Below are 24,952 nucleotides of genomic sequence, written 5' to 3'. Positions count from 1 at the left end.
ATTGCATTAAGAGTTGAGACATTTATCTATACCATGAAATATCATTTTCCCACTCTTGTTGCTAACAGTTTCAAAAAGAGATTCTTTGCTCCTCTTATTCAACAGACGTGGGATAATACAGCAATGGATATCCTCTTTTTCATTAGCAAGTGAAGAAAGGCTTTGCTCCTGAAAGTTTGTTATAATGACATTTCCTGAAACAGAAAAGCTGTTTCATCTCCACTAAATACATTGAAAACCTTTGTGATGCCAAATACTCATAAGAATCAACTAAAATATCCTTCAATGGACACCACATATTTGAAGTGTTAATTGTTGCATCTTGTTGGAAGTCAGAAATAGACACTGCTGGGAACAGAGGTCTTGCACAAGTCAAATGTGATCGTGTTTTATTTCATTCCCATTGTAAGTTTCTTTACCAATTGTGAGTTGTCCTAAAATAGTCTATTTTTGTTATTCTGTCTCTTAAAGTTGCTTGATTGTCCCCTTATGCTGCCGGTACAAACTCCTTCCATTTATTTGAATGGAAGTGTCATTTATGAAACTGCTAAGGCTTGTCAGAAGATGTACAGGTCCTACGGGAGCAGAATATATGTCAGTTATTACTTACACCAGTATAAAATTTTGAACTGAGTGAGATTAAATCTCCTTGAGGAACAACTGTCATTCACTTCTGAGGTATATATTGGATGAAGCCTTGGATATTAGTTCAAGTGTTGATATATCATTTTCAGTTGAGATGCTGGTTCTTTCAATAATTGCTACCGGTTACATTTACTAGGGGTCTGCATTGACTCTTGTGTGTATCCTGAACTGTAATATTATGTTCTAGAGTTGGATTGTGCTATTAATAAGGCATCGCAGGATGGATCAGGGGCTTCCTAAGCTTCGGAGTTGTTTTGTGGCCTTCGATTTTGCAAAAGGTCAAATGAATAAGAATGAGTGAATATTTCAATTCTGGTTTCTCCTTTTTTAATTTTATTCATCCCCCACAAAGAGAATAAACACTGATCTGATGGGAGGACTACTCCACCTATCTTTCTGAAATGTGGCAGGTTTTGGCTCTTCAGAAGGAGTGGCCATGCTTACAATTTGCATCCAGTTCTGGCCAACTCCCCCTCCCAGTCTTATCTGCTTAGGCTAATTCATTTTGCAGAGGTTTCTTTGCCTGCAAATTTAATCTACGTATGTGAAAAGGAAGTGGGGAGATATAGGCATTCTATCATGAATGGGGACAAAACAGAGTTTTTATTTAACAGGTAAGATGTGAACCAAAATAATGAATTAAATTGGAGCAACACAGAGCAGATCTGAAACAGACTGGGATGCTTCCAGATGCTGCAGATGCAAGGTGACTTTTGTGGCCACTGCACAATATTTCATGTATTTTCTGCTACTTGAATGCAGCCACTTCTATTTGTTAACCTGAGTTTTCTGAAGACTGATTGTCAATGGGGAACAATAGGTTTATTTTATACCAAGTGACTCAGAACTCAAATTACAGATTAATGGAAAGGGAGTGCAGTGTGACTCAGAAACAGATTATTAGGTGTGTGTTTTTTAAAAAAAAAATCACAGATACAAAGTGAATGTTGGTGTTCACACACATCCCAAATAATATTGATGGCCTTTGACCTAAAGTATCTTACTTCCAACTTTTCCACCTCATGTGGCAGAAATCCGCATTGTCTTATTGCAAAACTAGCATTTTTCACCCCCTGTTTGAATTATTTACTTTATATTTTCACAGGGTTCAGTCTATTGCATTGCCTTCTTTAATACAGTTTTCTTTGGCATCTCTGTAATCCTGCCCTCCTTGTCAAACAGCTTCTATTGTTATTACCATATAGTACTTTTAAAAACAGGATCTGATATATTTTGGAAACTTTTTTAGTTTCATTTTCTCTCATTAAGTCCATCTTCTCATTCCTTCATTCTTGTCTTTGTTTAAGTCCCACTCAAGTAACCCCTTATTTGAAGATCACGTAGGATAGTAGGAAGTATGCAGATTAAACCTCCTGTCTGCTCAAAAGCTTTTAGCTATCCCCACTATTGGTAAACTCCATTTCCCCCTAAATGTCTGCTTAAATTGAAACTTTCTTCATCAAACACAGATGTGATACATAATGGTTCACTGGCTAAGATTTGTATATGCTCGTCCCATATTGCTGGATAGATATTTGTTAGATATCTCCGTCCACTATGGGTAATTTCACCAAAGATGCACTCCTCCATTGTCTCCCAAGACAGACGGATACCCATCCAGCAACAATAAGACATTTTGAATATTTGGTTTAACTGAAGATTCCTCCACAAGTCTTAAAAGTTTTTCTTTCTCCTAAATCCACTGTACTAGCAACAATAAAACATCCACTCCGTAGTAACTTTCTATATAGAGAATACCGAATTTTCCCTTCCTATTTCCTTGCCTTTTTACCTTAGTCTATTAGCCTTTGCCAGTCCTGTAGAAAATAAATACCCTACCTAGAATTAAATTTGAATGCAACAATATCATCAGGTGGTCCTAAGACTGCTAGCTAAGGTCCCAATAGTTCCTCTTTCTGAGGATGAAATTCCACAGGTGAAATTGCGAAATCTTAAGGGGAAATATATCATGCTTACTGATCAAAGTGAACACTATCAACCTATAAAAGTGCTGGGATGAGCAAGCCATGTGTGAGTGCTCAGCGGAGCAGAGTCTAAGTTGGTGAACTAAAATCCCTCCTTGTACTCTTCTTGTCTTTCCACCTGCATGGGCTGACCGTTGCTAGATACAAATCTCACCACGAGCTTCTGATGAGATCACTGCCCACCCTGAAAACTGATATTTTCACTGTGTTAGTTTTGTTAGCATAGAAACATATTTTTCTGACATAACTGACTAACTAAGCATGGTTAGTTAATTCTGAAGGGATTGGAATTGGAACGACTGGTCCAGTTTTAAAATATTTTTTTCCAAAGCCCTGAAATCAAGGTAAAGCAGAACTCAGATCAAGATACAGATGAGATATTTGAGTAAGCAAAGGTTGTTTGTTACTTACCTGGCATTTAGTTCAAGGATGGAAAAAAATGGACGTATTGCAAGAATGAATGGAGACAGCATTGTATATTAGTAATACATTATATAGAATGTTGTTGTATGGAACACCGAGACATGTAACTAAATATGTTTCTCTTCACTGATTTGCAATGGCTTTCCTGAAACATCACTTCCTAATTCACATGCTTTTTGTTGTCTTTTGTATGTACTGAAAAAGCTCTGCAAATAAGCATTCACAAAGAGATGAGGTTATAGCAGAGTTAATGAAAAATACAACATATCTGATTAATCTAACTCTCTTCTTAGCAAGATTTTGATTAGAGCATATTTTAACAAGTCTGACAGAGAAAAGATTGTGGAAGGATTAAATTAATTTAATAAATGAAATATGAGACTTGTAAAGAGGGGAGAGTGCTTACTATTTAATCTCATATCATAGCTATTAAATGCCACAGCAAGATTCCCCATCCTTACAGTCCAAGACTATGTACATAGACTTGGAAATACATCCCACTGATCTTTATTGGGAACATGGGAATCTCTTTAATTATTCTTGCCTTCCTCTAGTATGCTAATGTTGTAACAACTCTATTTCTCCATTATATCTGAATCAGGAGAGGCTGTGAAATCTTTAAATTGGTGTCTAGATGCACTGGTGGACTGGATGAGAGTCAATAAACCCCCTGAATCCTAGGAAGATGGAGGCTCTTGGGGTGGGTGGTTCCTGAGAGATTGGCAAGTTACTCAATTTGGATGGGGTTACACTCCCTCTGAAGACGCAAGTCTATTTAGCCCCAAAATGAAAACAACAAGAAATACCAACGAAAGAAGAGTGGCAGATGAAGATGATGGACTTTGCGGAATTGGCAAAGCTGACCAGAAAAAATCTGAAACCAATGTGATCAAGCTTTCCAAAAAGATTGGAGTAAATTTATATAATACTTGAAGGACTATTGTAAGGAATTAACAGCACTAGTAGGGTTGTAAGAAGACCTGTAATGGTGATTGTCACTACCCTTTTATTTTAATTTTAAAATTGTGATATTCTGAATGAGCGAAACGTAAAATGGAAAATGTATAAATGCTATGATATACAAATGAATTTTGAAAACCATGAGGCGGGAGGGAGTCAACAGGCTTATATGAGCAAAAGAGGTAAAGTGGTTAATGAAGATGTGTTTAAATATTATAAAATGGAAAATTAATTTACAAATTATTATAAAAAAATAAGACGATGCAAGTGTATAGCTTGGGGGTATGACTAGATTAAGTTCTGTCACTTTGAAGCCCAAGTGTCATTTGTGGCTAGGTCTTTTACCAGCTCTGTCTGCTTTGCTAGCTATAGCCATTTGCTAGGGGTAGCCTGACCACTGTCATCCATGCATTGATAACCTTGAGGCTGCCAAATTTCAGAAGAATATCCTCAGTAACTTTTCCGCATGGACAACCTTTACAGTTCTGGGGTGCTTGATAAAGATTCACTTAATTACCCCTATTGCTTTATATAGATACTTTTATGAAAACGGGTATATGTGTGAGAGAGAGATACATGAGTAAGACACATGTCAAATTAAGTCTGGTGTCACCTTTTATGTTGTAAGTGAAAGAAATTTGTCTCCATCTCTGTGGATTTCTGGGCAACAATTGTATCATTAAAATGGCATACATTGTTGCTAGAAAAATAATCTGCAACTTGCCAGAAGAATGGGAAGGGGAGGTGGAGAGTTATGGGGAGAGTTATGGGGAGGGGAGGCGGAGAGTTGCGGTTTATGGCTTGTGCTCTGCTCAATTGGCACAAAAACTCACAGAAGTAAGTGCAAAGCTGATTCTGTGGGCATGTGGCACAGAGGCAGAAGGAACTGGAAGTTCAACATGATCCAAACAAACAAGCAGAACTAGCAAAGACCACAGAACACTCAAGAGCAACGTGACACATCATCTCAACATCCCTTCCCAAAGCTCTGCGATTACAGAACTCTGATAAAATCATTGCCTCTGATTAGAAGCTCAACCTATCACCAAAAGCCTCTCTCCCCACCCAACCGGTTTCCTCATACACCAAGCTTGAGAACAATTCCTCTTCCTCCTCTTCTTGCTCCTCCTCTTCCATTTTGTAAACATTACAAGCGCAATGTTTTTGGAAAATGCAGGAGGCCCATCTGATTCTGATGTGGAACACCAGTAGCACAGTAGTAGTAGAACATCTGCTTTTTTATGCAGAAGGTCCCCGATTCAATTCCTAACATCTCCAGGTAGAACTTAGAATGTCTTCTGCCTGAAACCCTGAAGAGCCAGTGCCGGTTAGTGTAGTAGACAATGCTGAGTTCAGTGGACCAATGGCCTAAGCTGTATATGCAGCTTCCTATGTTCTTATGTTTTATATTCTTATGATTGCTAAGGATGTTGAGCCAAAACAGAGACAAAAATAATTTCCAAGTTAAAGATGACTGACCTTCAAAGACCACATTGATAAGAGGGATGGCCATATTTTATAGACTGGAACTTGAACAGAAAAATGCAAGTGGCTTTTGCCTCCATCAGTTCAACTGCTCTTCCCTGAAAAAAAGCTTCATGAATCTTTTGGCATGCAAAAATGATTTGTACTCTTATGGAGGGTTAACTTGGTAACTGCCACTAGGTGTCACACTGACATCATTTATTGAGGGTCAGGCCAAGGGATTTCAGAAATACCGAGTGGGGGATGAGATCTGTGTTGGAAGGTTCATTTCTCACTATTTTTCTTTGTTTCCGTTGCAATTCATCCAAACAGGCTGATTTTGCAGGCTGTCATCACAGCGGGACAGGTGCCGCGGGTCCAGATTTTTGTTTGTTTTGCTTCTTGTGATCAGCTGTATTTAATACTGTATAGCAACTTGTGAAAGTTCAGAATATTTGGGTTCATATGCAGGGCTCAATGATTGTCCTCTAGAAATTGCTTTTTTTCCATTTAGAAAAAGAGACAGATTCCAAAGGAAAATGTTGCTACTCCCTAAGGTGAAGCTGTGCTCGAAATATATGGGGGGATAAAAATGAATGATGACTTTATTTGCTTAAGAGGCATATATCTGGAAAAAAAATTAAAGCACACCAGACTCGGGAGCTTGTCAAGCTGGAAAACAATGTAAATGGGTTAGAAAAACACACCAGTTTTGTATATTATTATTTCAGAAGCTGAACATTAGGTGTATGTGTGTGCATGCGCTTGTGTGTGTGTGTGTGTGTGCATGTATTCCTCTATCTTAGCTATAGCAATTTCATTTTCTCTGTCTATTGGGTCAAGATGCTTAGTTTTTCTCAATTAAATTATAGTCCGTTAAAATAACCTAAAACTACTGGCTGCATCTAATTTTTTCTATGGTCTTTTTTTTCCATTTTCTTTTTTTGCCAAATGGGCTGCTTCTGAAGAAACAAAACAGTTTTCTCAACCATCCACTATTTTTATTTTATTCTTACTCTGATTTCATTTTGCTTTCTCAGCACCATTATTTCCTTGATTGGTTGGGATTTTCATGTGGATAATCAGGGATTGTGGGGTGAATGGGATCATCTTAATCTGCTGTGTAGCCAATCAAGTCTTGCTGTTTGCCAATATCAAGCAAAACAAGCAATGCCATTTTAATCAAATTCCCCTTCAGCTTCCTACCCTATCCCCTATGTTGTTCTAGGAAGTTCTCCAGCCCCCTGGAGCAGCTTTTTTGGGAGAGTGTAGAGTATTTTATAGTGGAATTGATGTGCAAAGAGGCTGAGCCATATTGCTTGAGAGCCTTTCAACTGGAAATGCCAGTATGTGAAAGGGCTTAGCTCAGAGATAGAGCAGTTGCTTTGCATGCAAAACAAAAAAGAAAACCCAAAGTCCTCAATCAATCTCTGGCATCTTCGGGTCAGACATCTGCTTGTCATTGTAGAAAATACTGGGCAAGGTGGACCCAACAATAAGATTGTTTCATTTTAACTTTGTCATGCTAAGCATGTGCTCTGTGGCAAAACTATGATCTCCCCTTCCTTATACCTTCACTGTGAAGTACTTGACCCACTGTACTTGCCAAAATTAATAGGCAGATTAATTGATTGTGAAAGGAACTCCGTGTGACTAAAGTAGATCAGCGCTTCACCCTCAAGACCACTATGCACCAAACAAAGATCTGAAGGAGAACCCAGCGTATTTATGGGTTCTGATTGTGTGGACAAGTTTCCAGGAGTGAAGTTGACTTCCCAATCAGCCCTTCACTCAACATATGGAGGTTGGGAAGAAGAACCTGGTGGTTGGCATGGCAGTGGAGACCCATCACACAACAAACACACACAAGCCGCTCCAATTCCTCAACCATCTCTACTTCTGCTAATTGTGGGTGGGCATGAATTTGCCCTACCTAAATAATTCATATTATTTTATGTTACAGTCGTATCTTGAATCCTCAATGCCTTGGTACTCGGACATTTCGGCTCCCAAATGCAGCAAACCTAGAAGTGAGTGTTCTGGTTTGCAAATTCTTTGTAACCTGAGCATTCGATGGGGCTTCCGATTGGCTGCAGGAGCTTCCTGCAGCCAATCAGAAGCCACGGTTTGGTTTCCAAATGTTTTGGAAGTCAAACAGACTTCCGGAATGGATTCCATTTGACTTCCAAGGTATGACTGTATTTGTAAATTCAGAACTGTATTGAGCTAAAATTAAAACTTAAAAGAAACTAAATAACATATTCTAGTTCCATTCTGTAATTCTCGGTAGCTGGATTTTTAAATTTTATTTATTTATTAGTCAGCATCCAAATAGATTAAATCTGTCAAAAAGAAGTACGAGAAAAAAGGGGAGGCTGGAGGAAAACCATGCTGTCCTTTCATTCTCCTTGTGCCACTGTAAGGTATAGGAGCAGCTTGTCCATCCTAATAACATTTGATATTAGCAGCGTGCTGAAGAGAGTCTTATTTGAAATGTTTAAAAGTCAGGTCTCTCTGCCAGGATTCAAATGGTCAGCAACAACAATTGCAACTCTGAACCTAAGTGTGGGAATGCGGGAGAAGGGATTTCAGAGAGACAGCTGTCAAATGAGATTATATTATAAAAAATGCAACTTTCTGCCTGTCAATTACAGCACATTTTATGGTCTGTAGGAAATGCAGCTGATTATTAACGAGAATGCTAGGTTAATAGTGTTTGCTGAGACTTATTAATCAGGAAACCTGGGAATGCGCAGATAAGGAAACTGAGCATGAGCAGGGGACACACACACACACACACACTGATTTAATAGACAAGGGAAAACACTGCTGTTATAATACATCAAGGCTGGAAAGGGTTTAGTCTTATAGAGCAATCCTATGCATGTCTACTTAAATTAAGCTCTGCTGAATTTCATAGGACTTGGGGTGTATAAGATTGCAGCCTAAGGAACCGGAGGACATGTTGGCTACAAAAATTTAGCAAAATATGGGTATCCAGTGGCTTAAAAATATCCAAAGCAATGAAGTGAATCATTATAAGATATGATACAAGTATCCCTTGACATATTGCAGAGGTCAGTGCTGAATGTTGTTATTCTGAACACTGTCATTAATTTATTCTCAAGAATAGCAAATCTTCTTTTTAAATGTATCTTTCAGTATTATTCTCAGTTCTCTTTTTCCACGTAATGATGAGAAGATTACTAACCCCTGAGAGCTCTACTGTTTCAACAACGTTTGCTACTTTCTCCAATTCCTTTGGAGAATAATGGTTCATTGGTCTTTGGTTTGACATTAATAATACCTTACTCGATAGGAACATTTTTTCCTTACATGTCCAGCACAGAGACTGAAAGTTATAGATCATAATTACTTATCAGCTAAAAGAAATAAGCAAGTGATCTATAAATTTGGGGTACCACCTAGCAATGTGTGAAACTCTCTGAATAAGTATTGTCCCAGCATTATTTTGCCTTTCATTGATGTTCCTTCACTGTTACTCTTCTGAAGGCCCTTCCACCCTGACAAGCATTACCAAATACCTTTAGCAATCTTCAGTTGCCCACCCCTATTGTAATAGGACTTCATCAATGCCCCTATGGTTTTCTGTTTCTTTATTTCACTGCCTCCATAAGACACTTCCAAGAGAGGGTTTCATTAAAGAATATACCCAGGTATCTAAATGAGCGAGTTTGTTCTATGGCCTGCCTAGGACTGTGCTTGCAAAAAATCACAATCTTGGTCTTAGACTAATTTATAAATAGTTCAGTCCCCACACCATGTAAAGTCATCATTAGTTTCATGAACCAGTCAAACTGCAATAAAACCTATAGATGCTTGTGTTATAATGTTTATTTTAAATACCGGTATGTGTTTTCCTAAGCAATTTAAAAGGGTTGTCATTGTTGATTCTGCCAACTGAAGTGAAGTGCAACTCATTGCAATCTAAAGAGAGCAGGAGAAGCTTCCAGACTTCAGCATCCAAAATTGCTCAATGGCACCATTCGATCTGCTTTACCTGTACACTTATAAGTGATAATAGCATGATTTTCTAAAGGAAAATTCCATGTTACTGGGGAAGTATGCAAAAAGTGAGTGCAGTCACCAAACCAATATTCCTTCCACAGTCCCGCCCATGCATTGTACACACACCCTGGACCCTTGTTGCAATGCAGAGAATGAAGCCAACAATTCCAGTTTCAGACTTGGGATTCAGCTACACAGGTCAATTTATAACATTAAAATGTGTAATAAAAATGTGACACCAGATGGCGCTGTAGAGCAGAATCCCAAACCAATGGCAGATTGCCTTGGGAGCTTCCCCCCATCCCCGGTAGCATTTTTTCCATAGCATTTTTTTTTATATCTGTATAGATCCAGCCTTGGTTTCATTGTGCAAAGTAACTAACTGTATACTTCAAGCAAATATTGTCCCCCATTCACAAAATGTAGCCCGCAGGAGAAGGGAAATGAAACCACCTCCCACTTTAACTTGCTTCAGCGTCACTCTTTTGTAAATGCAGTTTTTCCATCTCCTGCACTAATCTCACAAAGCGGGAGGGTTGCTTACAGTGACGGAGTGCAGAAACGTCATAAAGGGAGTGTGTGGGGGGGGGGGTTAACTTCCTCCCCAATACTTCATTTCTGTGCTAAATAGACCCACCCCCACCACACCCCTCTAAGTTAATGAGGCAAGCATATGTTTAACAAACATGAGAGGGATCTGAATATCTGGTTTGGCTAAAGATCCTTGTTTTTAGGTTTTATAGGCCATTTCCAAACACGGCCTTTACCTGATAGTCAGATCTAATATCAGACAAATGCTTTCAGTATTAAAAGTTTGTTTGATTGTTCAGCTGTAAAATGGGGAAGGCGCTAGAAGCCTTATATTATCACTGAGCTGTAAAATGAAAATATTGCACCAATTTACAGATCAGCTAACAAAGGTCATGTGTATGAAGCTGCTTTATTCCCCCCCCCCTAAAATCCATTATTCCGTTTGTTGTTTTCTTCTTACATAGATCCTGTACTTGAAAAGAGCAGAGAGAGAAATGTTGGCAGCCAAATTGAGCAGCAGTTCGTTGACTCTTTTTAAAATCTTACTTTAATACGCTTGACCGAAGTGCAACCTCTATTCCCTTCCATTTTAATGTGAGTTCCTGCTATTGTAAGCAACCCAGAATTAAATGTTTAATCTAAAAACACTGTTTCTTTTACATAATAAATGTTGCTGTATAATGTTAGACTACTCATTAGCAAATGTGCTGCATGCTTGACATCACAGAATCAGTTGAGAAGCAGGGATGAAACCATTTTTAATTATTTAAAGTTTCCCATTTATGGATAGAAGGACAACTTCCATTACAAAAATAATGCTTCTTAAAATAGAATTTATTTCTCTTTACAGCAATCTGAAATTGCACAGTGATGTGCTGCGATACTAACACTTTTATCAAAACAAAACAAAAATCATTGAAGCCAATGAAGCATTTACAAAACTCCATTGAGATGGATTCTAACTTAGAATTAGAATTTGGAGCCTGATTACAAGGTTACATTAGAAGCCTTCAGAAAACAGTATATTAATGATGACAATAAAGTCATTACTTGAATGTTCTCAAGCTCTTTTAGGACAAAACTGAACATTGAGTTTTCACCCATAGGTTAAAGATGGGGGGATCTATAGCATAGATTTAAGGGAGGCTGCAATCCCGCGGTCCCTGAGAATGCATTTCATTAGATAATTTACAAAACAGGACACCTTCATCTGCCCCAACTGCAGCAAAACATGTCTTTCCTGCACTGATCTCTAAAGCCACAGCAGGCACTGTAACACTCCAACAGTATGTCTTTACTCCCGATGGCGTACTCTTCCACTCTCTCTCAAGACATACAGATGCCAACAGCAAGGAGATGATTATATGGTTCCCACCTAGTAGCCCAAAGACAAAAGTGTTTATTTAGAAAAGCTAAAATTGTATTTTCACTAGATTTGTGCTTTTGGGAGAGTTTCCAAGATGGATGCCACACTGAGAACAATATAAAGAGAAACCAATACATGAAACCAGTTATTGTTTTGTGTCACTGGGGTAGCATACATATATTATGGTCCATTTCCTTCTCCATCTGCCCTTAGAGAGGGAGGTCTAGTCACAGAAGTCTCCCTGGAGCAACAACAGCAGAAAGGTTTGCTGTTACAGCTTCTCTGCTGTTGCTGCTCCAGTAGCAGAGAGGGCAAAAAGAGGGGTATTCTGTGGGCATGGCAAAGACAAATCAGAGGAAGTGTTGGCTCCACTGGAGACAAAACCTTCCTATCATACCCTCCAGCATGCCTCAGAGGAAAATTGGGACGTGTATCTTTTGGGGCTGTGTGGCCACAGGAGACAGGTGACTCATACAAGAGCACAGCCCCCCCCCCCATTTCTCATTAAAGCCAAAATGGGACAACCCGGGATTCAGACAGAAGCCAGGATGGACCCTGTCTGTTTCAGCAGTTGACAGCCACGTCCTATTCCCTTATCAAACTCTGGAAGCTAGAATAAAAAAATATTGCAAAGGGAGGCTTAAAATAGGGTTGCCATACATCCGGCAGCTCATTTGACATTCTTGTTTTATTTGTTTATTTATCTGTTGCTTACTACATAAAATCTCAAAGCAATTACCAACGGAGGGGGGGGGGAATACATAGTACAAAATTTAAAACAACAAAAAGATAATAGAATGTTATTTGCTAAATGTGCTCATCCTGCAATATCATAAAAAGGATGAATCCTGTCCCACTCTACTAAAATGTGAATGCCAATGTAGAGTTGGGTATCATCATGCCATATGACCCCAGTTAAGAATCAAATGCCACGGTACATATGGACATTTTTAGCTGGTGCCTAAAAAATGCTATTGGTGGTGCCAGTCACCTCTCTCTGGGAAGAGCATTCCACAGTTGGGAGCCAACAACAAAAGGCCTCTGCATCTTCCTTGGTGCATGGGTGGGGGCAAAGAAGGGCCTCAGTTGACAAAGACAGGATCTGTGTAGTTTCATGTGGAGAGCCACTGGATACTGGGGTCCTGAGCCACATAAAGCACAGCTGGCTTTACTGTGGTCTAGCAGCACACGGAAATGCCATTTACCTTCCCGCCAGAGCGGTACCTATTTATCTACTTGCACTTTGATATGCTTTCAACCCGCTAGGTTGGCAGGAGCTGGGACCGAGCAACGGGAGCTCACCCCGTTGCAGGGATTCGAACCACCGACCTTCTGATCAGCAAGCCCTAGATTCTGTGGTTTAACCCACAGCGCCACCTGGGTCCTCCCCCACCAGGTAGGATTGCTCTATCCAATGAATAGATTGAAAGGGTGGTTTTTCTCTGCAGTATGGACAAGTCCATAAGAATTAACAATTTAATAGGGTTTTCTGATTTTCAGCACATAATGGAACTTGGCATCTGAGAAAAGTAATTGAAGTTCAAGTGCAGAAGAAAATCATTGGGGTCTTTTTCTTTTTTTAAAAGCCATTTGTGAGAATTGAAGTAAAGTGTTTTGCAGCAGTGCAAAAGAGTCCTGTCATTTGCCCCTCTTCTGTGTTGCTTTTTTTTAAAAAAAACCCTAAAACTGTCAGTGTTAAACTCTGATGGAGCAGTAGAACAAAGGTGAAAGAAGCATAGTTTTATAAGGATATATCTTTTTCCTTTGCAAGAACCTGTCAATCCGGCAGCTTGCCCTCCATGCTATCATTTTCTAAACGGATAGAGACTGCAGAGCTTTGAGCTCTCTTCTACAAACTGGAACTGAAAGTTTGGTGAAAATACAGGAAAACTCCAGAGCCCTAGGCAAGGCGAATTTTACATAGCAAAGTATATGGAGTCTTGCTAATTTCTGTAGAACCAGTTTTTGGGTGACAAGTAGCATTTGAAAAATGCACATGCACAAGCACAAACAGGTGAAACAAAGAATCAGTTCTGAACAAACAAATCGCTTTCCCTGGCTGCATATTTCATAAAATCATAGAATCTCAGAGTTAGAAGGGACCCAAGGGTCATCTAGTTCCATTTTTAGTTGTCATGGCCATTTTTAGTTGTCATATACAATGATAGCGGGAATATCCATGAACTACATTGGTGTATCTAAGAATTGTCCGTCACCACATATTTAGCTAAGGCATTCCAAAGTTAATTATGCATTGTGCAAAACTAAATACTTATATAAATAATTTTGTATTCATCAGTCAAAAGTATTATTTTCAGAACCTATTTTTAGGCTCATTTAGGCTTTGTACGAGAGTTTACGAATTTATTTGTTAAATTTGTATTCAGCCCTTCCACCAAACGTTAATGGGGCTCACAATAAAAGAGAAAATAAAATAGAATTGCCATAAAATTTAATGCAAAACCAAACAAACAAGTTGGCAGGTAAAACATCAACAGAATCAACTAGTTAGAACAAGTTGTGATTTAATTATTTACTTTAGTGGTACATCTCATGGTGTCTGGTCCTGGCTCCACAGGGTGCAAAGAGTGATGCCCTGATACCAATATAAGGGGCATTTATTTTAAAAGTGGGGATGTCCTTATATGATTTTTATCAGACTACTTCATGAACAAAAAACCTGCCGAAATAATATGCCTTTGCCTGCCAGTGGAAGTTCAATTGTGTCATGGCAAGGAATTTCTAGGCATCAGAGCAATCAATGAGAAGTCTTCCCTTTGAATACCCACTAAAGATGTTTCAGATGTTGGCAGGACAGAGAGAAGAGAGAAAGCTCTTGAGGGTCTTTAGATTCTGGTCAGGCTCATACAGTATAGTTGTATCTGGATTTGTCCAGCCTACCTTGAAAGAAAATTTCAAGATCTGATGTCAGTAAGATTTAAGTATCATATTTCAGAAAGTGTGGTCAGATTCCAGCAGTCTTTAGACTGCTGCCTCAAAGCCTCAGCTTTCTTTATTGGGGGGGGGGGGGTCCCAATAAAGTACAAAAGGAAAAGGAAACAACTAGAACCTTCCACCCATGCATTGTTCTCCACTATCAACAACAAGGATCAGTTGGCAGGGCTTTAGTCTTCTTCGTAAGCTTTCGTTGTGAAAGCTTTATTCATTTTTGAGACATAAGAAAACGAGTTTCTGTTGACTCACAAAGTCATGTTTCCTAAAGAGGTGCAGCGTCTCAGGGAGCATAACTCAAGTCCAGTTTCTGAATGGTCGGCTTGTCCATCAGTGGGTGTTGACCTTGACATGTATAACAAGAGGGCCAGAGTATCACAACTAATATCTATTACCAGGTTTCATTACAGAAGCATTCCATTTCTTAAACATTCAGGAGGCCAATGGAAGTATTCATTGCATTTTCCATATTCTTGACTTCTCCTGTTCCTTCCTTACAGGAATATTCAGATTCATTATTCATTACTGAATTTGCAGCTGAGCTATAGTGCTGGAGAATTCTCTCTTCTTCCCCTTAGAAACTCACTGGCTCTGCCACCTTTGTAGATATCCTGCTGAATATTGATATGGCATACTAAATGGTACATTATGAGCTGCATTCTGATACTGTATTCATAATCCATTGAATTAACTATCTAAAGGTCCCCTCACTGGCATTTCATTCTAATTTACCTGTACTAGCCAATGCATCCATTGGTGACCTTCAGAAATGTGAATTCCTACATAAAGGAGTTTTTTCTCACTCCATGCTAAAATGTTGCTTTATGGGTTTTTTAAAGTACAGTGGTTTCACAAATGTGGGCATTCTTATCTGTGAGGTATTTCTGAGTGAATGACTGTTGACTTGAAAAAAGGCATTTGTTTTGTGTAAGAAGTAAATGGATGTATAATGCATTTCCCAACTTGGAGGCAGGAAAGCAGGATAGAAAGAACTGTGTTTAAAAGAACTTCAGGAAGAAGCTGTTTTCCACCTGGAGTTTTTGCCCTGGCAATTTGGTCTCCATGTATATTAGGTTCTCATTCCGCCTGGTGAGTGACAAGTGTCACTCATATTATTCCATCCTCTTTTGCTGTTGAGCATTGGTTGACCAGAAAGTGTCACCACACATATCTTTGTGGATATTTTATTCAACAGCATAGAAAGGTGTTAATTTACAATTGCTAGAATCCCTTTGGACCATTGGATATGCTTCTGGTCATGGTTTCGTGGAAACCTCTAAAGCATAGGTTTTCACCCTTTTTGAGTCCACAGCATTTGAGCAACTACATTCTTTCTGCAGCACTCCTGTGGGGCTCAGGAGCCCAGTTATGTCACCCCTTGCCTGAAGAGCTGGCAGCCTCTAGCCCTTTTTCGAACACCCTCCTCTACTCTCTACTTGGGATTCCTCCAGGCAGCCACTGCTGTCCCCCTGGTCTCAGAGGTGCCTCCCAGAGGCACCATTCACTTGTGGAGCTTGTAGCCACGGCTGCTGCAAGAGCTGTACAGGTTTTGGGGAGGCAGAGACGCGAGAGGGCATTAGAGGCAGGAGGGAAGGAAAGAGGGACAGAGGCCAGTGTTGCCCACGGCAACCCTGACCATCATTCATGCCATGGTACACTGGTTGAAAACCGCTGCTCTAAATCAAGGAGATGCAACAAGTCTAAGATATAGTTAAAAGCTGTGAACGAGACACAAAGAACTGGCTCTGAACTGAGATGCCTGAGAAATTTGGTGTCTTGGCACTCTGACCTCATCCTTTTCTCCAAGACTAATGTTTGGGTTAGACCACAATGAATATTCGTTGGATTTTGCACTTTTCTGAAAGATGTGATAGTAAAAAAAAAAAAAAAGATATCAAAGCTGCGTTAATTTAAAACATATGTTCAGTGGCAAAATATGCTGAAAACATCACAATAAAATATATGTTTAAATATATACCTGAAACATATTTTAGAGGCACATTTACCTTCATTTTTTCATATATATATATATATATATAGAGAGAGAGAGAGAGAGAGAGGGAGAGAGAGAGAGAGAGAGAGAGAGAGAGAGAGAGCAGATTACTCCTCAGTCACATTTGCCCACCTGCTAGGGAAGATGTGGTTGTGACATCGGAACATAATGTGCAAGCTCTGGCCTTCTTTTTACAAGGTTGTCTTAAAATCATAGAATTGTAGAGTTGGAAGGGATACCAAGGGTCACCTAGACCAACCCCTTGCTATCTCAACTAAAGCGCCCATGATGACAAATGGCCATCCAACCTCTGTTTAAAAACACCTCTCTCTCTCTCTCTCTCTCTCTCTCTCTCTCTCTCTCTCTCTCTCTCTCTCTCTCTCTCTCTCTGTGTGTGTGTGTGTGTGTGTGTGTGTGTTATCCTTAGTTTGAATTTAAGGGAAGCTCAAATTATTTTAAAATAAATCTAGCAAAAGATTAGAGAGGTGATTGGTATGTTTCAAGGTTGTCACCAGATTTCCGCCAAATGTTGTGACATTCCAAACAAAATTAATGTACACCACCACAGGCGTCAAATCTGATGAATTGTGAGGGAATGCTGGAAGCTTTTCATTTCAATTCTTGTGCATGTATGGAAATACACACTTCCTACCACTAAACAATTGTTGTGTGCCTGCTTAGTTAGCGAACCTTTATATCACTGAGAACTCCAAAGCTAAGTTCAGTTCCCAGTAGCTGCCCATTTGTGTGCCTTTGATAAATTGGTATAATACAATATATGAAGGCTAATTCTCCTCCCACCCCAGTCCTAAATGTTCTGAATAAGAAGAGCATCATCACATCAGTGAATGCGCTTGATTTGGCTGCTCATTTATTATTTAAAATAAATGAGAAGCTATATTGCCAATGAAGATGCACTGAAATAATCAAGTTCTGCTTTATGCAGCCCTTCATAATACTGCAGACCGGGAAAGAGTGATTTGAACGGTTGATTGAAGAAATAGCTTCATTGTTTGGCTACTTTGCATTTCATAACTGAATGTGAAAATGCTAAGTGTTTTCCTCTTGAGCTCCCCAAAGGAGAAAGTTGCATAGCTCAGTCAAGAGGAATAGCACTTCTTTGATCATTACAGACTCATGGATATTTGAACTGAGGTCTGACTATCATTAGTTCTTTCAGCCAATCTGCTTATTAAGCTAGAAACAGATCATTGCTTCATTTTGCAACACTTTTGCCATTTATAGCAATAAATGTTTTCTAATGGCAGCAATAGATGTAGGGCCATCATGATAAAGTGGCGATATAATGAATTTGGGTAGCCTTCCTTGCAGAGAGCCTGACTTTGCACACATCATGTGATAAAAGGAAAAGAAGAGAATTTATAAGTATTTCATGTTCTTCCCTTTTGTGAGCTCCAGAGAAGAATATATCGGGTGTCTTGGGTATTTCCCAAAACTTCTTGTTTCCTTCATTTATTGTCAACACATTCAGACTAAAGTGATTGGCCAGTCAAGGTATGGTATGGTGCAACAGCACAGGAACTAGCAAGATTTTTGTGTTGGTGGAACTTAAGATTTTATCGAAACACATTTCCCATAATCAATGACTACCTTAATTGTTGGTTACCAAAAAAGGTATATTCACTTTCCATTGATGCCAGATTGGTCCCCACCACTCATTCCTGTTCATGATGAAAGTCCATGTTTTCTTCCTTGTACTATCTTTCTGAATGCAGTGGTGTTGGATGTAAGCTTGAACGACTTTAACTGTTAACAATGTTGTAAAGTTGCACCACTTGTTCAAGACAACGTCCAAACTGTATCTAATAAAGATAAATGGTAGTGGTGTTTTGTTTTTGTTTTTTATTTAAAAAAGGTCTAAATTGTATTTGTTTATTTAAAACATTTTTATCCTTCCCAAGTGAGAAGTCTCCCACAGCAGCTTACAGAATAAGGTACTGTAAAGGTAAAAAGGTAAAAGACTCCTGGACAGTTAAGTTCAGTTGAATTCAACTATGGGGTGTGGCACTCACCACCACTTTCAGGCCGAGGGAGCCAATGTTTGTCCGCAGACAGCTTTCCAGGTCATGACTAAACTGCTTCTGGCACACGGAGGACCGTGAGAAGGCACAGAAATGCTGTTTACCTTCTTGCTGAAGTGGTACTTATTTATCTACTTGCACTGGTGTGCTTTCCAACTGCTAGGTTGGCAGGAGCTGGTACAAAGCAACAGGAGCTCACTCCATCACACAGATTTGAACTGTTGACCTTACGATCAGCAAGCCCAAGAGCCTCGGTGGTTTAGATCACAGCGCCTTCCCACACAAAGAGACTAATAGCAAACAAGATGCTCCCTTGCTTCTCTGGCCAATTCTTCTCTGCAGATGCAGCAGGGGAAAGTGAGAAAATGTGTGTGTGTTGAGCTTAATTTATTAATAATTTAAATTAGCTAAGGGTCTTCATTGCTCTTTAAACTTTTCTCAGATGCACTTGCAGCCAGGCAGCACTTTCTGGAATGCCCATGGGCCAATGCAGTATCATCATCCAGGATATTCTGCTGGGCTTTCTTTCTTTCTTTTATAAAAAAGAGCAACAGAGACTCATTGACCAGTTTATACCATTTATGAGCTAAATCGACTGCAAGAAGATCAAACCTATCCATTCTGAAGGGAATCAGCCCTGAGTGCTCACTGGAAGGACAGATCGTGAAGCTGAGGCTCCAATACTTTGGCCACCACATGAGAAGAGAAGACTCCCTGGAAAAGACCCTGATGTTGGGAAAGATTGAGGGCAGAAGGAGAAGGGGACGACAGAGGACGAGATGGTTGGACAGTGTTCTCAAAGCTACCAACATGATTCTTACCAAACTCCGGGAGGCAGTTTTGTCCAGAAGAGGGCAACCAAAATGGTCAAAGGCCTGGAAATGATGCCTTATGAGGAACGGCTTAGGGAACTGGGTATGTTTAGCCTGGAGAAGAGAAGGTTAAGGGGTGATATGATAACCATGTTCAAATATATAAAAGGATGTCATATAGAGGAGGGAGAAAGGTTGTTTTCTGCTGCTCCAGAGAAGCGGACACGGAGCAATGGATTCAAACTACAAGAAAGAAGATTCCACCTAAACATTAGGAAGAACTTCCTGACAGTAAGAGCTGTTCGGCAGTGGAATTTGCTACCAAGGAGTGTGGTGGAGTCTCCTTCTTTGGAGGTCTTTAAGCAGAGGCTTGACAGGCATATGTCAAGAATGCTTTGATGGTGTTTCCTGCTCAGCAGGGGGTTGGACTGGATGGCCCTTGTGGTCTCTTCCAACTCTACGATTCTGATTTGATTTTGTTGTTGTTTAGTCATTTAGTCGTGTCCAGCTCTCCATGACCCCATGGACCAGAGCACTCCAGGCACTCCTGTCTTCCACTGCCTCCTGCAGTTTGGTCAGACTCATGTTGGTAGCTTCGAGAACACTGTCCAGCCATCTCGTCCTCTGTCGTCCCCTTCTCATTGTGCCCTCAATCTTTCCCAACATCAGGGTCTTTTCCAGGGAGTCTTCTCTTCTCATACATAATAGACATTCATATATCAACAACATTCTCTTTCAGGAACTGAAGCAACAAATGCAGGGTATTTATTTGAGATTTCTGGGTTGTTGTTGTGTATGGTTTTTTAAAAAAAAAATACTGTTCATGTTCTCTGGATATGTCTATCAAAACAATCAACTTTTTGTCCTAGGTGATCTTCAGGGAGAGGTGAGGTAAGCTACCTTGCTGAGGCACTGCAACGCACTTAGCCTTTTCTCATTAAGATCACCATCTACCAGAATGATGGCCTTTCAAGCATGCTGCCAGCTTGTTATGCTGTGCTGGTTGCCATGGTAACTGATCACCTCCAAGGTTTGGCAACCTGGGAGCTCAAGGTATAGACAACACTTGTTTTCAGAACAATTAATGTGGGCAATTATCAATGTTTGAATCTGCAGAGTCAAATGACCTGATCTGGGTCATCTGAGCAGACCTATTTTATTCTCATACAGCACTCATCCAGGCAGAAAACTACTTTTTCTAATTTGTGCAGCAAGTATAAAATAAATAAATCACTCACTTAAGAAGTTAGCTTTTATTTTCTCCACCATATATTTTAGATGCTGCTTTCTTGAAAATAACTTGGTCCTTCCTGTAAGTATCACATGGAGAACATCAGCATCAAGCACCTAGGACGTCATATTACTGTACTCATGTCTAAGTAAATCAATCATACTGTGGGGGAAAAATATGCTACATAAACAAATGAGCCTGAATGAATATGGTGGCACTGTTTTCCCAAGTGATGGAAAGAGCATATTTTTATCCTTAGTGTGGGCTTTGAATATGATGGATATGCTATGTTAGGTGAGGAATAACCAGTTTTCCACTCACATAATTGTCTCTGGAAATTCAGGTAATTAAAATAGTATGATGGGTGATCATTCTCTTGAGTGCCTACATATGACTACTTTATCATACATTATGATAAAATGAAACAGATATGTGGAGAAGTGCTACTTTCCACTTGACAGTTTGACATAATAGCTGTTCACAAGTATGTCCACCACATGTATACTCTATTCATGGAAGGAGGTAGAGGACCATGTGCACTGGCCACACCAAGTATCCACCAGTCTTTCACCTTCACGCACACCAAGGGCCATCCATTCAACAGAACCTACTAGTGTAGGTAGACATATGCTGATTTGGGGGGCAGGTGAGTGTGGATGTCAGGGACAATGCTGACATGTGTGGTCTACTACATGTACTGTCTACACCATACACATTGTACACCATACACATTGAGGCTTACTAGTCCTTCAGAAAACATAGTTACGTTAGGGTCAGAGAGCTTTGGGTCTTAAAGATATGCATGAACAGACAGTCACCTGCTGCCATATGTGAAACAAGGAAATGCAATATTTTGAGAAATGCAATATTTTGAGAAAATGAGTTCTCCCAAAATAGAAAATTTTAGAATAGCATAAGAACACACACACAAAAATTCTTGCATGTGAAGGTGAACATCAGATGGAGCAATATCATCACAGAGATGTGTCAGTTACTTTCTCTCTTTTTTAATGTACAGTGGTACCTCAGGTTAAGAACTTAATTCGTTCTGGAGGTCCGTTCTTAACCTGACACTGTTCTTAACCTGAGGTACCACTTTAGCTAAGGGGCCTCCTGTTGCCGCTACGCTGCCGCCACGCGATTTCTGTTCTCATCCTGAAGCAAAGTACTATTTCTGGGTTAGCGGAGTCTGTAACCTGAAGCGTCTGTAACCTGAAGCGTCTGTAACCTGAGGTACCACTGTATATGTGACTTGGGAAATCACAAAGGTCTTCCTTCACATGACTGTTTTCTTATTATTCTTCCATGTTGTTTTCTGTGCTTCAGCTTTTGATTCACATTCTGGTGAGTCGTTAAATGGATAGTTGCTACCAAAACGAAAGCTAAAATTTGTTAACCCTAAGCACAATATAAGAGGCACAGAGGGAAGTAGGCAGATGATAAGCGACAACACACAGATGCCTTTGTAACACGTGAAGAGTCAGGCATGATGCTGGGGTGTGTGTGTGTGTGTTCAGCAGGCCACTTGCCAGATCTGCTCCTGTCAAACCAAGTGAGGCAAGCCTTGACAATGCATACTAAGAGTTAAGAATCTGTGATGACTTTTGAAAGCACTTATTTATACATTTTGAAAGAGTTGATATAAACAATTAAAAAACGAGTCCTTTCTCATACTTTCTAGGGATGGATAGATCAACCTCATTTCTATTTGTTGCATGCTCATTATTAAGTCTGTTCCATCACATTCCACTTCTGCATTAATGTACAGTTGTGGTTTTTTTAAGCCTGAAAATTATTATCAAATTATGCATACTGTTATGAGGTGATCTGAGGACATTTTTATGTACTTCTTGTTTAACAGGTAATGGTTGCTTGAAGTGGCATAACCTGTAATGCAAGAATTTCTTTAAAAGGCAACCCTCGAATCACCTCATAATAGTGTAAGTTAGTCCTTGCCCTGATTTGCAGAAATGCAAAAACCAACTGATAAGTATGTTCCAATACACGCAGTTCAGGGGTGCAGATTGGGATAGATGGTGTTAGAATATAAACTGATCAAATTTCTTGAGTATCCCTAATGTTTTCACTATCTCTCTCTCTCTCTCTCTCTCTCTCTCTCTCTCTCACACACACACACACACACACACACACACACACACACACACAGGAACATTTAAATAGTTTCAGAATGGGTCTTGAAAGTAATTATATTTCACCACATCGTTTTAACCCCTCATGGATGAAAGTCTAGAAGGGTTGAGATCATAAAACTGTTAATTAGGCTTAGTTGCTTGTGTATGCTTTGAAGTCGCACACGGATGAACAGATGGCAAGCCATCCTAAACCCTCTGTGTTAGTGAAGTGCTGTCATTTCAGATCAAGGCTGCAGTTCGTTAGTACAAAGAGACAAAATCCATTTTCTCTATAGTAGGACATTTCAGCAACAGACTTGATCATAATGATTAATGGCAAAGGGAAAAGTTGTAAAAGCTGCTTTGGTTAATCTATGTGCAAATGTGTGTATAATTTAGAAGGCTGGTCTTTGAACTTAGTTGGGCCTAATTATGGACATGACCCAGCCAAAGTTAAGCAGTTTTCAGTTCCATTGATCTAAAAGGAAGAGGGTTAAGCATATGAGTAACTGCTTCACTGAAATAAAGGTAGCTTAGGCATGCTTTACTTGGGCTGGTTTCCCATGTTTGTTCTATTCTGGTTTTACAAGGAATTAAGGCCCATTTAATTCTGTTATGTGGAATTGATTCAAAATAACTGAGATTTTATGAATTCTTAAAAGGTGTTTGGAGGTCCTCAGTGCGGCTGTAGCAAAACTGAATAATAGAATGAGTATTTCTGTGGTTATGCATCCATAAACTGATTCCGTGAATAACCTATTATAGGCCATCTACCAAATATTTTGTAGTCAATGACAACTATCTGACCTAGCAGAATATTAAACTCATTCCTTATGGCTAATGACAATGAAGATGCTGTTGTTAATATGTACTCCTCAATTGTGAGATATAATGTTCCCTCCAACTATTTGTGCTTTCCCCCCAAATAATTTTTATTCATTTTAAGACAACATACAAAAATGCATCAAAAAAGAGCGAAAACAGTAAAAAGATAAAAACGAAAGAAAGAAAGAAAGAAAGAAAGAAAGAAGGAAAGAAAGAAAGAAAGAAGGAAAGAAAGAAAGAAAGAAAGAAAACAAAAAATATATAACATCTTAATCTTGTTTCTTAACTTTATGGACTTCCTCACATCCCCCTCATTGAGTTCGTTATTATAACTAAATCGTGCAATTTTCATTTATCTTAAACACTTCTCAATATTTCTTAAATCATCTATCAATTCTTATATCTTGAACATTTATCAATAATAATCATTTAAACGTATATCAATACTTATTAAAACAAACACCCTCCTCTAACAACTAACCCCCTTTACTTATATATTTTTTCCCAAAGCCAATTTTTCATACCCAAAAATATCCATATAATATATTTCAACATCTTATTCAAATTTAATACATTAAGCTCTATTTCAGTCCCCCTCCCTTGGAGTCGATGTCTCCAGAAGTTTTGGCAAGCTCTTTATAACAATCCAGATTCAGACCATCTTTATCAATCCAGTTATCTCATAAATTAGCAACTTTTACCCCACTCCCACTCTGACCCACTCTATCCATTGCTCTATCCTCTTCATCAGCTGCTGGTCCCCCAACTTTTTAACTATTACCCACTTCTTATCATTACCCTCCAACTATTTGTTGACTGTTGTCTTAAGTAAATTGTGAAACTCTCTGATTTGCTCCCGACCAGGCCCATGAGGAGAGGTCCTGCACAAGAACTTTCACTTGTACAATGCGGCTTCTCCATCTGCCACCTCTGCATGTCCAGAATTGCTGAGGTTAGGGTTGGGAAAATCCCCAGGGCAGTCCATGGAGGAGGAGAGCGGGGTTGTTCCATCTGGCAAGCTGCAATGCTTGTGCAAACATAATGTGTGGAAGAGCACAACAATGAATTCTACCCTTTAATTTCTTAATAAACCAGTTTAGCATTGTCAGAGATTTCATTGTGCAATCCTACACATACTTACTCAGAAGTAAGTCCACCATTTTCAAATTGGCTTACTTTCTAGTATGTGCGTTTAGAAACACAGCCTTAAATTTATATTTATTAAAACATTCTGAATATGGTGTGTGTGTGTGTGTGTGTGTGTGTGCTAGGAAACATGCAATGCTCACCTCCTCTTAATGTTTAATTGATGTATAGCCAGTGAATGCATAATCTAAGCTTGAGGGTTTGTTCTTCCTCCACCACACATAGAGAGTATAACCTGCCTATGGTAATCTATAGGCCAACATGTGTACACCTGCAATCACAACCCATGAGAACTGTTTGCCCCCTTTTTGTGGGAATGAGTCCTACGAGTGGACATATGTGCATGTGGCCAGGTACATGGCCTCTTGTATTGTGCAGTCTATAAATGATGTGTTGGTAGTCTATAAATGATGAAG

General features: G+C 39.4%; 1 long non-coding RNA gene across 1 annotated transcript in view; it reads right to left on the bottom strand.

Moving 5' to 3' along the window:
* LOC148687642 (uncharacterized) overlaps positions 1–24,952 on the bottom strand; it is a 680,192-nt gene that overhangs the window by 3,497 nt on the left and 651,743 nt on the right. The window lies entirely within an intron of this gene.

Source organism: Zootoca vivipara, chromosome 1 (genome assembly GCF_965207765.1).
Source record: "Zootoca vivipara chromosome 1, rZooViv2.hap1.1, whole genome shotgun sequence".
Lineage (NCBI taxonomy): Eukaryota > Metazoa > Chordata > Lepidosauria > Squamata > Lacertidae > Zootoca > Zootoca vivipara.
The sequence above is the reverse complement of the archived record's forward strand: the minus strand, read 5'-3'. Positions and strand labels throughout refer to the sequence as shown.